Source organism: Magnolia sinica, chromosome 7 (assembly GCF_029962835.1).
Source record: "Magnolia sinica isolate HGM2019 chromosome 7, MsV1, whole genome shotgun sequence".
Classification (NCBI taxonomy): Eukaryota; Viridiplantae; Streptophyta; class Magnoliopsida; order Magnoliales; family Magnoliaceae; genus Magnolia; species Magnolia sinica.
In genome coordinates this window covers 55,526,480-55,540,044 of record NC_080579.1, presented here as the reverse complement: position 1 = coordinate 55,540,044, position 13,565 = coordinate 55,526,480, and the positions used below count along the sequence as shown (strand labels likewise).

Genomic DNA, 13,565 nt, shown 5'->3' with positions numbered 1-13,565 from the left:
TTTTGGCATCGTTGCCAAGGATGGACTGTTGCGTTTTTCTGAGATTAGGTAGTTTTGAAATTAGTTTAAGACTAGGGTTTTTCTAGTTTTTATTTTTTAGGATTAGGGTTTTCTGAATTATTTTAGAAACTAACTTTTTTAGAAACTTTCATTTTCTATTTTTCGTAGATCTACTTTCTAAATTTAGGTTTAAAAAGTTTCCTTTTCTCTTTTTAAAACCATTCTATTTTTCCTTTTTAGAAACTTTCCTTTTTAGAATTTCTATTTTTAGAAACTGACTTGTTTTGTTTTGTTTTGTAGGATCCTAATTTAGGAACTTCTAATTTGGTAACTTCTTTCTAATTCCCTCTCTCTTTCTATTTCTAGATTTCTCTTTTCCTTCTTTCCTTTTTAGGTTATGGTTAGAATATGAAAATGAGGGTTGAGAGTGTTTTATGCCCAAGTGTGTCCGTGATAACACTCAACGTCTTTTGAGTGAAGGAGGATTGGTGGAGGGGTTATATATCCATTAAAGGATTAGACACCACTTGAGATCCTCAGAGTTAATTGAGGTTATAGTTACCAATCAACCGATCAATCAGTTGGGAAGACAACCTTAACCTAGGGTTGAGGAAGTCCAGGATGAGAATGAGGTGCATCAAGCACCCCTGCCTCATACCTTACGAGATTACTTACAACCGCGGGGGTGAGCACACCTTCCTGTATGGGTTTTCCAGAAAATACAGGAAATATGGAGATCAAACTAGGGGTGATCTAACTCCGTCTAGAGTTCCTTGGACTTGAATCTGAAATTCCATACCTGGACTTGCAAGAGTTTGACGAGGTTATAACCACTTTATACTTTCCTAACATGTCTGACGACACGGTCAGGCTGAAACTCTTTCCTTTCTCCTTGAAAGAGAAAGCTAAGACATGGCTGCACTCACTACGTCCTCGATCTATTGGCACATGGAATGACATGATGAAGGAGTTCATAAAAAAAATTCTTTCCATACCATAAGACGAACACTATCAGGAAATCAATCATGAACTTCGCCTAAAAGGAAGATGAAACATTCTTCCAATGTTGGGAGCGGTTCAAGGATCTCATTAGTTCATGCCCACAACACGGTTTTGAAATGTGCCACATAACAACTTTCTTCCACGATGGACTGACATCTTCCATGCACTAATTCATCAAGACAATGTGTAATGGGGAATTCATGAATAGAAAGGTCGATGTAGTGTGGGATTACTTTAACAAACTTGCTGAAACCGCACAATCATGAGACATCTCCCCAAAACCTAGCACCACATCTAAGCCTACTCAATTAAAGGAGAAGGGTGGAATGTATCTTCTGAAAGAGGATGATGATATCAATGCTAAAGTGGCTAATCTCATAAGGAAATTCGAGGCCATAGAACTAAAGAAGGATAAGGCTAATAAAATTATTTGCGGTATTTGTTCTTGCAATAATCACACAACTGAAAATTGTCCAATAATACCTTCTTTTCAAGAGGCACTGAATGAGCAATTCAATGCCGTGAATAATTACCAAAGACCTTTTAATGGATCCACTCCCAATACATACAATCCTAGTTAGAGAAATCATCCAAACTTTTGTTGGAGAAATGGACAAACTGCTACCCCTCAAGGTTTCTTTAATCAAATTCCAAATCAAGGGAAACCTCAAGAAGAATCGATTAAAATTTCACACAAACTCAGGAGCTTACTTAAGCAATAAGAGAACTTACAAAATTTATGCAAAAGATGGATTCACATGTTATAATTATAGAAAGGGGAATGCTTCCTGCTCAACCTCTCCCCAATCCTAAACCGCAATACAAAATAAGTGATCCAAGCTCTTCAAATCACATGGAGCAAGCTAAATCTATTACCACTCTTAGGAGTGGGAAGACCATTGACAAAATCATTCTAGTTAGGGCTGAAAAGCCTGAGGATCCAAAAGAGGACAACGATGATAGACCTAGCACTACACCATAAGAATTGGAACCGAAACTACAAGGCAAGCCGATTACCCCATTCCCCCAACAATTGGCTGCACCAAAACCTCTCTCTAACTCTCAGGATATTGTAGGGTGCTTAAACAAGTGAAGGTCAACATCCCTCCTCTGGATGATGTGAAACAAATTCCTTCATATGCCAAATTTTTGAAAGACCTATACACGACCAAAAGGTGACAAAGCATCAAAAAGAAAATTTTTCTGACAAAAAAAGTGAGTGCTATCCTAAACCAATATGTGTGACAAAAATATAAAGATCCTAGTAGCCCAATCATCCCTTGTGTAATTGGGAACTACCGGATTGAGCACACACTATTTGACTTAGGAGCGAGCGTAAATCTGATCCCTTACTTAGTCTAAAAACAGCTAACTAGGTTTGGGCAAATTGAAACACACCCAAACCACATTACAACTTGCTAATCGCTCAGCCCGTGTACCGAGAGGGATAATTGAGGATGTGTTGGTCTAGGTTGACAAATTCTATTATCCAGTAGATTTTATCGTCTCGGATACTCAACCCATCATGGATATAAGCACTCAAATTTCAGTCATTCTTGGTCGCCTATTCCTTGCCACATCAAATGCAATCATTAATTGCAGGAATGGAGTCATGAGTATGTCTTTTGGGAATATGACATTGGAGTTGAACATCTTTTTTTAATACGGGTAAACATTTAGAGGATGATAACGATTTTCACAATATTAACATGGTTGACTCTTTCGTGGAAGATAGAACACCTTTGACCTTATCTTCTAACCCTCTAGAGACGTGTTTGGCCCACTCCTATGATTTTGATGATGATATGATTAGGGAGATAGGGATCATACTTAATATCATGCCGGTACTGGAAGTTAACCAGTGGAGGCCACAATTTGAAGAATTGCCCCAAACTGATGTGGTGCCTTTATCGTCTAACCTCAAGGCACCGAAGCTTGACCTAAAACCTTTGCCCTCTAATTTGAAATGTCTATTTAGGTCAAGATGAAACATACCCGGTAGTAATTTCTTCCCACCTTGAGCAAGAACAAGAGAGTATACTCATCTCTACTCTCATTGATCACAAAGGAGCCATTGGATGGTTGATTGCGGACCTCAAGGGAATTGACCCTTTAATTTGCACTCACTACATTCATCTAGAGGATAATGCGAAGACCTCACGACAACCACAACGTAGACTAAATCCAAACATGAAGGAAGTAGTTAAGGCCGAGTTTCTTAAACTATTGGATGTGGGTATCATATACCTTATATCCAATAGTCAATGGGTGAGTCCAACTCAGGTGGTTCCTAAGAAGTCTGAAGTCACCATCGTACCCAATGCCAACAATGAACTCGTGCCAACTAGAGTTAGTACTGGTTGGAGAATGTGCATTGACTATAGAAAGTTGAATACCATCATAAGGAAGGACCACTTTCCTTTGCCCTTCATTGATCAAATTTTGAAAAGGCTAGTTGGTCATTCCTATTACTATTTTCTTAATAGATATTTGGGCTGTAATCAAATCGAGATAGCCCTTGAAGATCAAGAAAAAACCACGTTCACATGTCCTTTTGGCACCTTTGCTTACCGAAGGATGCCATTTGAACTTTGTAATATACCTGCCACCTTTGAACGATGTATGATGAGTATTTTTTTGATATGTTGGGGCAATTTTTAGAGGTCTTCATGGATAACTTCTCGATCATTGGTCCATCCTTTATAGAATGTTTGGAAATTTAAAAAAATGTGCTGAAGCGATGCGATGAAAAGAACTTGGTACTGAATTGGGAAAAGTGTCACTTCATAGTTCGTAAGGGAATTGTCCTTGGACACATCATCTCGTCCAAGGGAATTGTGGTAGATAAGGCTAAAATTGATCTTATCTCAAACTTACCTCCACCCAAGAACATACGAGACAAGCGATCCTTTTTAAGGCATGCTGGTTTTTATAGAAGATTCATAAAGAACTTTAGTCACTCTCTCATCCTCTATGTAATCTACTTCAAAAGGACGCACCATACGAGTGGACTGAACAATGCCAGGAAGCTTTTACTAAGCTCAAGGTCATGTTAACCACTGCACCTATCATGCAGCCACCCGACTGCAGCCTTCTTTTTGAACTTATGTGCGACGTGTCGGATTATGCTCTTAGAAAGTTTTAGGCTAAAGAAAAGAAAAGAAGCCCTATGTTATTCATTACGCAAGTAGAACTCTAAATCCTGCCTAAGTGAACTACTCTACTATGGAAAAGGAACTCTTAGCCGCAATGTTCACTTTGGACAAATTTAGGTCCTACTTGATTGGATCCGAGATCGTGATTTACATGGATCATGCGGCGCTCAAGTATCTTCTTTCTAAGAATGATGCTAAGCCCCGCCTAATTAGATAGATCCTCCTACTTTAAGAATTTGATTTGGAAATAAAAGATAAAAAGGTAGTAGAGAACATAGTGGCTAACCATCTTTCCTGCCTTGATCTCTCTAATTCCCATGAGATGACACACATAAATGACATGTTCCTTGATAAACAATTGTTCAAAGTCTATCATTCACCTTGGTTTGCTGATATTGCTAATTATCTTACCACAGGTTTCACACCGACACATTAGACTGCGCAAGATAAGAAAAAAATTCTTCATCAAGGTTTGTAAGCTCTTCTGGGATGATCCATATTTATTTAAATATTGCCCAAACTAAATCCTGAGGAGATGTGTGTCAGACAATGAATAACAAAGTGTCATCTCCTTTTGTCACTCTAAGGCCTTTGGTGTTCAGACCATGGCCAAGATTCTACAATGTGGCTTTTACTAGCCCACTATGTTCAGGGACACTCATGAGTTTTGCAAAGCTTGTGAGCGTTGTCAGAAATTGGGAGCATTGTCCCATCGAAATATGATGCCTTTAAACCCCATTCTCATCATAGAAGCATTTAATTGTTGGGGCACTGATTTCATGGGACCATTCCCCTAATCCTTTAGGAATTTATACATTTTGTTAGCAGTAGACCATGTCACTAAATGGGTTAAAGTGATTCCATGCCGGAACAATGACTATCAAACAGTCATTAAGTTTTTAAAAGAGAACATCCTTTCCCAGTTCTGAACGCCTTGAGCCATCATTAGTGATGGCGGCTCACATTTCTATAATAGGCCATTCGCCAATTTAATGAAGAAATATGACATCTCTCATAAGGTGAGCAGTCCATAACACCCACAAATTAGTGGGCAAGTTGAGATTTCTAATAGGAAAATTAAACACATCTTGGAAAAGACGGTTAACCCTGACCAAAAGGATTGGTCAATACGATTGACTGATGCCTTATGGGCTTACTGTACCACATTTAAAACCCCTATTGGAATGTCCATGGAAAGGCCTGCCACTTTCCTGTGGAGTTCGAACATAGAGCCTACTGAGCGATCAAAAATCTGAACTTTAATTTAGACAATGCTAGCTCAGTATGCAAACTTTAGTTAAATGAACTTGAAGAAATCCGGAATGATGCATATGAGAACTCAAGAATTTATAAGGATAGGATGAAGGTGTTTCATGACCAACAAATTCTTCGAAAATCATTCACACTAGGTCAGAAAGTTCTCTTGTATAATTCTTGGTTACATCTCTTCCCGGGCAAACTCCGATCTTGTTGGACCGGCCCCATCACTATTACCAATGTTTACCCTCATGGGGTTGTCGAGATAAAGAATCCAAACAATAATAATGAATTCAAAGTGAATGGACATCGGTTGAAGCCATTTGTTGAGAAATTTGATTTAGAGGACATGTTCATACCTCTGATTGGTCCTATTTACATGGATTGACCTCCTAGTCTGACAGAGGTATAGTTAGGTTTATTGCTTTCATAAAATTTAAGATTAGGATAGTTTTCTTCCTCTGTTTTAGGATAGTTTACTTTCTATTTGTTTATGATAGTTTACTTTTCAGTTGTTTAATTCTTATGTTGACTCACCTTCACGTTGAGATCCTTTAAAAACACCGTCAAAATCTCTTCATCAAGTACTATCTTTCCATCACTTCTCCTTCAATTACGTTGTCTCTTTTGTAAGTCATGCTTATTTCTTTTACATTAAGGACAATGTAGATTTTAGGTAGGGGATGAGAGATTAGGTAACCTATTCAGTGTTTTCTCAGTTTTGACCAAATGTACAAAATTTTTGAAAATTTTTCAATGTTTATCTGTTTGGAAAGAAATAAGCTACATATTTAAGATTGCTTTGAGTATGACGATAAGATAGAATTCAACTTTTGAATTGTTGGAGTTAGAGCAACTAAGTAGCCCATCACTTATGGTTCTTACATTCAATTGATTAAGAGTAAGTTTGAATATTATGTTATTCAAATTGGTTTCGGTGAATAGTATTAGATTTTCTGATTGTTAGTATGAAGATCATTAAAAGATATTGAGAACCAAGTCTAGAGAATTTTAATCACCTTAAAAGAAGAAAAGAACCAGTTAAAAAATAGGAGATCAACAAAAAGATCGTGTGTGGTGAAAAGACTGGAAAAGAATGCAAAACTAATACAAGGTCTGTAAAATAATGAGAAATCTGGAAAAAAAAAAAGGAAAAGATTAAAAGATTGAATGAATATAAATGACCATTGATATAAAATCAAAAACTGGAAAAAGAATGAAAAGGGGATGAGTTCGGAATCAGTATTCGAGTTTTTAACCAATCTGGAAGTGATAAGCTTGGCTAACATTATGAAAAGATAGTATTTTCACTGAACGCATTAAAAAACTTGATATGCGAACTATGCTCTGCCCTAATGGATAAAGAACTTATTTAATTAGGTGCTTAAGTGATTCAACTTTGGGTTTTTCAAAATCTCAATTTCTCATCTTGAGTTTACTCATGCATACTTGATTACACAAAAGATTGTTTTCTGATAAAGGTTGAACATTGTGCATTAAAGTTCATTTTTCGCATACTTTGCTCAGGACTAGCAAAATGCTAGTTGGGGATTGTGTTGAGGGTCAAATATTGCATATTCGACCCCATCTATTACTTGTTTTTATGAATATGATAATGCTTAATGTTTTATTTTAATCATTTTTGTGTTACAAGGTGAATTTAAGAGCTTGGATTGAAAAGAATGCTAAAAGCATGGATTTAATGCTTAAGAATCATCAAGCAAAGAATGGATCTTTTGAGACTAAGATGGAAGATTTCAAGACCCTAAGATTCAAGAAAATCAAGTGAAAAGGGAAGGAAGTGCTGAAAGTAGTGTAGAAATCGGTGCAGAAATTCATAGGATTTGAGCTTAGATGTCATCAAGGCCTTAGATGACATCTAAGGTTGGTCGATGACATCAAAAAATTAGAAAAAAATCAAGTTGGTTGCTAGACATATTGGGTGCACTTTTCAATCCATCGAAGGCAGTTCGATGACATCGAAGCCAGCCTGTCGATGACATCAAAGGATGTTCGATGACATTGAAGAATTACAGGAAAAACAAGTTTAGTCGCTGGACAAGTTAGATACATTATTCGATGACATCGCAGTCTATTCGATGACATCGAAGGCTGTTCGATGACATCGAAGGCTGTTCGATGACATCAAATAGGTTACGCGAAGTGCATAAATTTGATCCAGTTTTGCAAACTTTTCCTATAAATACAGGTTCCTAGGCACTTTTTGGGGTATCTAGGGTTTGAGGAGTGGAGCAAACGTGTGGAGAAGTCGTCGTCATGAGTTCTTCGTCCCTTTCCTTAGTTGTTTTTATGCTTTTCTTAAGAGATTTTAGTTCAATCATGTCTATGGTTGGCTAAACCTCTTAGCTAAGGCTAAGAGGTGAAGCTTGTAGCATGATGGGATGTTTTCTATTTCTATGATTCATGTTTAAGTTAAACTATCTTTGATTCTAGTTTGATTATGAAGGAATACTTTCAGTTTTTAATGGTTTGTTGTGACTCAAATTACAATGGATCTGCGATAGCTTTGAGTATATACTTTTCATGTATTGAGATTGTGAAATTATGAAATCCTGTTGTTCACCATCGTCCCATGGGCATGGTTGGGTGATGGAATCCTACCTAATCTTCTCAATTCTCTTATGATTGTTTGTGGGATTGGTAAATCTTGTTGTTTACCTTATCTCCTGGGCATGGTTTTGTGATTGAATCTGTCATGCCTGAAACTCGAAAATCAGGCTAACAAAATTTTTAATCGCCGAATCAGGCACCGACAGCCTCCGTAGTACCCCATTCTCGGCTCTCAACGCCCATACGCCAGATTTCGATCCCGGTATCCTACAAGGAGGATTTTCTGTATGATTTTTTTTTGTAAAAGAGCATAACCACAAGCATAACCAAGTCACAAAACAACATTACAACATATCCACTATAAAAAATCATTAAGTACAATGCGGGAAGGGAAATACAAGGATAGATAAAATCTCCAAAATAATCTTCCTGTGCTCCTACCTCAGCGCTGTTGCGATCCAATGTCACCCGCACACAATGGTCATGCAGAAGCTTATGAAAAGTTTAGAGGGTGTGTGTGTGTGCGCAATGCATGTACCAAGTGTACAATATCAGAGTAAATGGAAATAATACCGGTAAGTCCATGAATGCTATCAGCCACACTAGGGCTATGCGATGCAAGGTCTAGTAGCCAAATGTCATATACAAGAGGCAATGCAAGCATGCCAGTCCTCTTATCAAGTACATATATCAGTACAGTTCCTCTCTGAGATATCACTGAGGTCTAATACAATCTCCATTGGCTATCGCCTCCCTAGCCACATAGCCCAGTGAGTGGAAGAGACCACACTATCCGCCTCACCAGTAGTCTGCCAATACCTACTTGGCTCATCGATAGCGGACCCATCTGTGAACCGGTCAAACTTAGCCTAGCTTACAACCCCCTCACTCATGCGGATAAGGCCACACCCCCTTCCAATCGACCATGACATAGTGGGAGACACGGCCTACTGGTATTCAGCACTCGTGCACTCATGTATCCACTCAGTCTAAACGTTGGAGCATCTCCTGGTACCAAAAGGTTCTGAGACTCTCACTCAAGGACATCCTATGTGACCACAGTGATAGAACCAATATTTATAGTATCCAATAAACCATCCACGATATGCCTGTGAAGGCCACAGCCCTGATGTCGCTAAGGCATAAGACGATCATGTCACACAAATGCAAGATGCATGAGTCATACAATCCAATCATGCACCAATCCTACACGTATCGCACGCTCATGTGGGGCAACTCCGTCTCACAGGGAGTCTCATAAAGATCTCAGCCCAAAGGCATATGCTATGGTCAATCATTCTTCATAACATGCATACAAATGATGTGTATGGGCATGTATTGTGATGTAATACTAAGCATGTTCTCAATGTATTCTACTAGACTAGGTATGCTAGCATGATATCAAACATATGACGCAACAATTGGCCTGAACGCCTGGTGGGGTCCACGAAAGGATGGTGGATCTAGTCCATATATTGAGGTAAGGTTCAACAGTGGATATACCAAATCTGATACCACATGTTCTTCCATCTATGACAAGGGGTGAATCACACAACAAGTGGGCTTCCTCACCCACCCTATCATATAGCTGGATGGGCTTCCAATGAGGCTCAACAAGCACAAGGTGGGCTAGCATTAATGGGGGGCCAACGGTTTGGGTCAGCCCAATAAGGCTAGGATGAGTATCACTAGCACCAAATGGGGGCGCAATGATTGGGTTAGCGCAATTAAAAAGATGGGGAGTAGGCTTATAATGGGCCCTAGGGAGATTTGCAATGGTGGGCCTTTAACCACTATTTGCTCATACGGTACGGCCCATTTGGGACTTGGGTTTGACTAACAATGGGATCCACGTGTAAGTGCTATTGTGCTTATTTTGGTGTGTCAAACCATTTAGTACATGTATCATGCTTCAAGTTGAAGTGATCGGGTTCGCATATGTTTTAAAGTTCTCTTGATGCTCATCGAACTTGGTCTACAACGTCAAGTTGAAGTGAAGAATGTCAAAGTTCAATGACTTGAGATAGCCTTCATAAACTCAAGTTCAAGTTGAAGTTTTGTACGTTAAAGACTCAAGAACTCAAACATGACTCAAGCTCAAGATCAAGAGGTCAAACTCAAGCTTTAAGTTTCACGAGTATTCAAGAATTTGAAGTGAATGATGCTTCAAGTGTTCTTACTCACAAACAGGTTTAGTTGACCCTAGACTGACCCCAGGTTATGTCATATTCGTTGCATGTTTTGTATGGGTCATTTCATATGTTTATAAGTCACTTTTCAACCAGTCTTACACCTGGTTCGACTAGTCCAAGGTTTGTTACTAATTTTCAAGATTTTTTGTTAGACCCTCAACTAGTCCTGGAGACTGCTCGACTTGTCGAGTGAATAGTGCTCGACCAGTCTAGAAGGATCGACTCAAAGTCCAACAACCATTTTTGGTTCCACTTGACCAGTCGAGTGTAGGGCTCGACCAGTCGAGTAAGGCACTTGACTAGTCGAGAAACGGTCTTATCATATCGCTCACAGAAAATTTAAAATTTTGTTGGTCCTTTGACCGGTCGAGCTGACCACTAGGCCAGTCGAGTGAACAGTATTTGTGCTTATAAATTAAGCACGAATTTTAGAGTTTGGGAAGTCATTCAAGCAAAATCAAGACACCACTCTGAGAGATAAGTTTGTGATATTCTTAAGCTATATTGAGCTCATTTATTGTTCTCTTTAAATTAGCTTTTTACATTTGATTTTGAATTCTCTATTCCAATCTTAATTGAAGAAGGGATTTAAGTTTTTGCCTTTCTTGAGATAAAAATCAAATCAAGCTAGCCCAAGGTGATTTAATCTAAAAATCATTTAGAACTTAGAACCCTTTCAAAAGTGAGTGTGGACATTGAACATTTATATTGAACATCTACTCTGAATTGGTTTTTCCGGGCTTCATCAAAGGAGAATATCCAGATAAGTATATTTACATTTTTGTAAATCTCTTTTTGGTTTTTGAGGTTGTGCCAGAAAAATCTCTCTTTCCTTTTTGGTTTGTCTGAGGTGATCTAGAAAATCTCAGAGTGTGGGGTTTTTGAATTGTGTAAGCCCACTTGAAAGACACAATTGTGAAGGTTTTAGGTGAACCTTGGAAAACCTATTTCATAGTGAAAGTCATGATCTCGTGGGTGAGCATATTGGGAGTGGAGTAGTTGTGTGGCTGTTTTCTTAATAGTTGGTGTAAACACGAGCGAACCACTATAATTTCTGGTGTTGTGGTGGATGGTTGATTGTGGCTTTGTGTGAATGTTGTAATTCTCTTTAAGCCTTTGTGGAGAATGTTGTAATTTATTTTATGCAATTGTGTAAATGCTATAATGCTTGGTTTTTTTTCTTTGTTATCTTATTTTCTTCTGTATTTGTTTGGGACTTTGATGCACAGACCATTCTAGAAATCAGGTTGTCCTACCAGAAGCCATTGGTTTTTGGTGTAAGGTTATCCTTAGAACAACATCTGTATCAATCTCTCAATACTTATGCATTTGAGGTTGTTATTTATTTCTGCTATTTGGGATTGATAAGTGCTATCTTGTTCTAGTTCTTTCTTTATTCCACATTTAAAATTTGAATTTAGCATAGTCCAATAAACCCCCCCCCCCCCCCCCCCCCCACCTCTAGGACTTTTATCTCGACCTTTTCAAGTGGTATCAGAGCCTAATAGCTGTTTTTTTTTAATTAATTTCCTGAGCTAACCGATCTGAGCTTATATCATGTCAAATTTTGATAGCCTTTCAATTACTAGGCCACCACCATTTGATGGCTCCAATTATGCCTATTAGAATGCCAGGATGAGAATTTTCTTAAGATCTATTGATGAAAATGTGTGGCAATCTACAGTAACTAGATGGAACTCACATACTATTGAAGTTCTAAGCATTGATGGTATTAAAACTCTTAAGGTTGCACCTTATAATACTTGGACCACTCTTCGGAAAAATGAGGGCAGTGCCAATGCCAAGGCTTTAAATGCAATTACTTTCGCACTATCACCAAATGAATTCAAAAGGATTATGTCTAGTGCCAAAACATCACTTATGCAACATAATTAATGAATGATGTATGTTGACTGTATTAGCACATAAACACGGGATAGATTAAGCCAAAACGCAGATATGATTCAGGGATAAGTGAATAAAGCAAGCGGAAGACTTATAGTAAAATATGTGTACAAGTGTAAGTCCCTGAATTACATATACAACCAGATCGTGTAAAAGTGTTATTTATCAAAATTATAAGTACAAGTTACATCATTTCAGTTCCCAAAATAGTAATCCCATAGATCCCGCTGACCGAGGCTCGCTAGAACCCGTCTCAACTGCATATAGGAGAAGGCGGCCTCGTCGTCATCCAGCTCCTGCTCTGCCTCGGGCGTCGCATCATCATTTGCATTTAAGACAGAAGACAGTCTGGTGGGTGTGAAACACCGCCCCGAAGCGTGGGAGTGAGTGATCAACTCGGTGGAACAATAAGGCACTGGTTAACATGTTATCGATTCAATCAAACAGTAATGATAAAGGAGGACAATTAAATAAATCCTAAGTACTCTTGTTAATGCGGTATGAATGCAATATGATGCGTGCCCTCACGCGTACACCCTCAGCGTCTTCATCTTACGTTACGCATGACATCGCCTCAAAGTGCGCCACATCTACAAAGCACATGCAAATGCGGTGCATGGATATGATTACCAAGTTGTTATTAGTCCAATTCATACAGCAGGATTGGGAAGCTAAGATACTTCCTCATATCACCATCCAACAGTGATCCATACTAGGGTCGTCAATCCTAGACATCTCATACGATCATATAGTTGAGGTCGTAGCAAAGGGCTCGTCACCAATCAATGCACGCCTTTCATGCCCTTACTACCACAGATCGGCTCGTCACCTCCTTGCGGTATCCGGGTATGCTCGAGGTCACTATAAAGGGCTCGTCACCAATCAATGTAGGCCGACATCACGAATATAGTGTCCCATACCACCATAATCGGCTCACGAGTTTAGTTGCTCACTGGTCACTACGGGGAGGCTCGTCACCCCAGCGTAGGCCGACAGCTCGACCACGGTGTCCCATACCACCATGTCCGGCTCATGAGTCTTAGCGGATCAAGTACCATGGTTATTAGGATTTCACTGGTAAGTTCGGTACCCTAGATTCAAGCAGTAGCGTCCATACATGGTTAACATACACTGGACAATCGGGTTACTTGACGAACTCGACTAGTACAAGCGCACGTTGAATTGAGCGACATAGAGTGCGCAAACACTCCGCATGGCCAAACCACTGCCGCCAACTCTAATACGACTCGGGTTCGTCTAATACGTCCTACGTGGCGAAAGCAATCTCAACCACGAACATAGGGTCGATTACCGATTTCCTGGACTAATGCGTAGTCCCAAACACATTACACTACTACAAATATTCATATGGAATGTAAAACAGTAATGGAACAACCACTCAAATCATGGTGCATACACATCTGAAGAATATCAATTTAACATAAATGTAAGCATAGGAATGCTTGAATTTAAATAACTTGGA

General features: G+C 39.0%; 1 non-coding gene across 1 annotated transcript; it reads right to left on the bottom strand.

Annotated features, from left to right (window-relative positions):
• Positions 1 to 1,007: 1,007 nt before the first annotated feature.
• On the bottom strand, positions 1,008 to 1,114 carry LOC131252388 (small nucleolar RNA R71). The gene has a single exon (XR_009174411.1). It is a non-coding gene; the product is annotated as a small nucleolar RNA R71 (small nucleolar RNA).
• Between the last annotated feature and the right edge of the window lie 12,451 nt (positions 1,115 to 13,565).